Consider the following 4,622-nt stretch of genomic DNA (forward strand, 5'->3'; position numbering starts at 1 on the left):
TTCATACTAAATCTCATAGTATCAATAATAAAAACTGGCATTTGTTGAATAGTTGCTATATTAGAGGCATTGAGCTGCTTGTTTTTATATATGATGTCACTTAGTACTAACAAGATTTCCATGAATTAAGTTCCCAATTAAGTGACAGTATCTAGTAATTCCTAAGACCTCAAGAAAATAAATATTTCAGGTTCACACAATTAGTGATATTAAACTGTTATTTGAACCCAGGTAAAGTGACGATGGAGACTGCCATTTTAAGATACTACTACAACCCTAAGTGACATTTTGAGGGCAACCGCGTGAGAGACACTATACTAGAATCACCCAACCAAACAACTCCTAGAAGATTTAAGAGCTTCAGAAACTAAATGAGAAAATAAATATTTGTTGTTTTAGGCTACTGAGTTTGGGGTAATTTACCACATCAATAGATAACTCATACCCTTTCAAATCGAAATTTTGGCTTTTGATCATCTGTAAAAGAATCCAGCATTAATTTTTGTCTTCTCTATTTTTCCTTTCTTACTCCTTAACTAATTCCATTCTTCCTTCCTTTCTTTCTTCCACGTAGAAAAAGAAGGGTTCTTTAACTCTGATAACCATTTTGCAATGCATATATCAAGTCATTATGCTGTACACCTTAAACTTACACAGTGCTGTATGCCAATTATATCTCAATAAAACTGAAAGAAAAAAGCGGTATCAAACTCATCAAAACACCAGAACTTTCTGTTTTTTCTCTGAACTATGTGGAATTTTAAAATAAGATGGCACCTTGATATGCTGACTATTGTAATAATGCAGTGACCAGAACAGAAATGATGTCGTCTTACAAAGAAGACCTCATTAATAGAAAAAGATAAACTGCTTTCTTGATCTTCTATGATTTTTAGTGCAAAGAAAAATATGCAACAAGGGATGGAGGCTAATTCGCTCAGATTAGAAAACTTTAGCGAGATAGGTTATTAAAAGAAACCTCTATCATACACAAATAGATAACCCTTACTTAAAAAAAAATGTTTTGGTTACATTACACAGTTTTGTGTTCATTCGATGTGTAGACCATATAAACTACATAGAAATCTGCAAAGAAATAATGTATTATGGGTTTACCTTTCTTCTTTCTATTTTTAAATTTTATTTATTGATATACCATTATATATATATATATATATATATATATATATATATATTTATTTAAATACACATTTAAATGGGTATTTAGCAAATACCCATTTGGGTAGATAGCAAAAATGTACATTGACAGATATTTCTTCTCACTTTCTCTTTAACCGATACCATATGATTTATTTGAGAAGGGAGAACATTAAGGTTAATCTGTAGGAAATTAACTCCTTAAGAGACCACATATCTCCTTTCTGTAATGACAACAAATGATGTCAATATATATTCTATTATTTTCTTATGTATCCTCATAAAAATTGTCATTGTAAAAATTCAAATGAACCTGTGTTAGGTTGCATTAGAGTTCATGCCTTGTTTAGCATCTAAGGCTCCATCATGAGGCAGGTCTGTGTTAAATGTCACTGTGTGAATATGGAAAACCTGTAATACCTTTGGGTCTCCATTTTTCCCCAAAGATTAAAGTATCAGGTATTATTTTCCTCACTTTGCAGTTGTTGAAATAATTGAAATGATGTTCTGTAAGGTACTAGTTTATATCATGTAACAAGATAACTGATAACTAGGAAGCAGAGAATATATATTAACTTTCTATTATTAAGAAATGCAGGGCAAATTATTTGATTTTGGAACTTTCACCGGATTATTTCATTTACTAATTCATACATTCCTACAAACTCCTTGTTACCTGTGATACAATTATTCATCAGTCTCCCCTATAAGAAGAGTTCATGGAGGGCAGTGTGTTTTTCTAAATTACCTTTAGATCCAGAGCATTTTTTTCTAGTACTCGAGGTCCAACTATAATGATAAGTGATCTGACAGATGTTTGGGAAGCTTCCCATGAATGCTCAAAAATAGAAGCTATTGATTCTACCTGGTGGCTTGGCTGAGAGAGCGGAAGGGAATATCGTCAGAGAAGTATTCCAAAGATGACGACACTCAAGTGAGTCTAAAGTAGACAGTTTGAGGCTCAGCAACGTGATGATTCTCAGCTGTGAACTAGTGGCTTTTTTTCTTTTTCTCAGGGTTATGTATTTCTTAGGAATTGATCCTTTAGAATGTTTAATCATATTTATTTATATGGCCAAAGATGAATTTATGTGAAGGACAATGTAATAGAGGAGGTAAGAAATTGCAATGTATTGTTCATATTTAGAATATCATTAAATATAGATCTGTTAATCTCTTTGATATAAACAGAAGGGGTAAGAGAAACTGAGCCAGGCTGTTCACTCTAAGAAGCAAGAAAGTTCACTTTAAATGTTTCTTCACATGTTTTGAGCCACCTGATTAAGTGGAAAACCAAAGAAGTCTAATTACCAAACTACCTTTGTCCTGTAATTGGAAATATATATTGCTACATGAGGTTATCATTTGAAAATCACACTAGTAAAATTATTCACACTTATGAAGAAAATTGCTAACCAAAGTGCTGTTCAATATTAATGTTAATTACTAAATGTGAATATATCCTGAAGTAATTCTGCTGAACACAAACACACTTGAACTTTTCCAAGTATGTTATTTATTTCGTATAGGACCCTGGACCAATAGATATGTTTGGAGTCAATTTAATTAATAGTAATATTTAGTGTCAAGGAGTTTAAGGTCCTTGCTCAAGGCAACTGAGATTGGGATTTGAGATCAAAACTGATTTCTCCGCATAGAACGGCAATGGCTACAAGGAGACATACTTTTCTCATCATATTCTTTTAATCTCTCTCCTGATTCCCCCCTCCTCCATCCACTCCTCTAACTATCTCTGTGTCCTTATCATCAAGAAGAGGACAAGGAAAGGAGAGGGAGGAAAAAAAAAAACACCCTCACAGCCTAGATGTTATGTTTCCCTCCTTACTCCATTGATGCTGATGAGATAGGACAACCAATTATTCCAGAGGCCCTTAGATGGCATGAAACACAAAATCCTGGCTACCCAGCATGTCAATCAGCAGGATTAACCCTCGAGTGTCCAGGCTATCTTTATAGTGACAGCAATAAAAGAAGTAACTCTTCCCCATCAAAATCCTCAGCATGCAAGAAAAACAGTTTAACACTTAAATGTTTAAAAAGATAAAAATACAAGGACAATTAAAAAGGAGAGATGGGATGGTTTTTAAAAAATCATTGAAAAAAATAGAAGTCTTCAAATCTTTATACATTGTAAAGTACAAATAAGAAGCCGTGAAATTCTTTTCCCAATTAGTGTTACAAACATAATGCAAACAGTTAGTGGTTTCTCAAAATGTAGTTCAAGGACAGTCTACTTCAAAATCATTCAGAGTGATCTGTAAAAAAAATACAGATTCTCATGTTACCATAAATGCTCTGTTTCAGAAGGTACCTTCTGGGACTATATATTTTTCAAGTTCCCAAGAGGATTACTGACTGCACAAAAGTAAAGGAACCTCAACTGTAGACAGGATGTCATATTTAGAAGTCAAAATTAGAGTGAGGTGTACTAACAAAGTAGGAACTTGGCCAAATGCTATACTTTGCCATCCATCCATACTGAGTTAAGTCTGAATTTGAGAGAACATATGGGGTTGGTAAAATATATTCTCTTTTGAACTTGCACATAAAAATCTGAAGCCAAGTTGGTGTTTGACCATGCCACAGGCCACAGCTGGGTGTCTGCAGTCTGTGTGATGCTTCAGCAAAACTCCACACAAAATATTTGATAAAATTTTATTAAAGTAGTGCAGAGATTAGTGACTTCTCTGCACACAAAGACTGAGAAGTGAGGTTATTCAAGCTTTTGGCTAAATTCTAAAGGTCAAAAACCACTTCCCTGTATAAGTGAATGCAATTCTCTTCTAAATTCTCCATCTTCTTTCAGATAAGGCTTTGGTTCCACATTAGCATTTCACTCAGAAATCATCCTTCCCACTTAAGAATTTGGAAACAATACCCCTGTGAAAATGTGCCAGATGTAGCTTTTATCCCCCTCCTATGATTAATTTTGTTGTTGTTTTTTTGTTACTTGACACAAAAGTTTGGGTGTCTAGAATATATATTATAGTGTTTTCTTTTTAATGTGTAGGGAAACAACAAAACCCCCAGCTCTCTTTTCAGCCCCAGAAAAAGCACAGCCTGGGATAATACATTCATTGTTTTACAAAGGAAAAGTATTTGATGGTGTCTGAGGAATACAGAGTGCTGGAATGAAAATGAGGCTGCAAAGGAAATGGAATGAAAAATAGGTTTGTTGTGGTCACCCAGAAGCAAAACCTATCACACACAGTCACACAAGCCCACCTGAAACCTAGCAGCCACTTCATACCGATTTCTGACTCCAATAAAAATGGAACTTCAAGGGAATAAGACAAAGAGGAGTGGAAATGAAGCTGCCAAGGAAAATAGAACTGATTTTGCAAAGGTCAGTGCAATATAGGATTAGTTTGGACTGAGTGGATACTCCAGCGTAATTTGCAATATATTTCAACCCTTCAGAGCAAGCATTTCTAGCTACTTTT

This window comes from Bubalus kerabau, chromosome 17, assembly GCF_029407905.1.
Source record: "Bubalus kerabau isolate K-KA32 ecotype Philippines breed swamp buffalo chromosome 17, PCC_UOA_SB_1v2, whole genome shotgun sequence".
NCBI lineage: Eukaryota > Metazoa > Chordata > Mammalia > Artiodactyla > Bovidae > Bubalus > Bubalus kerabau.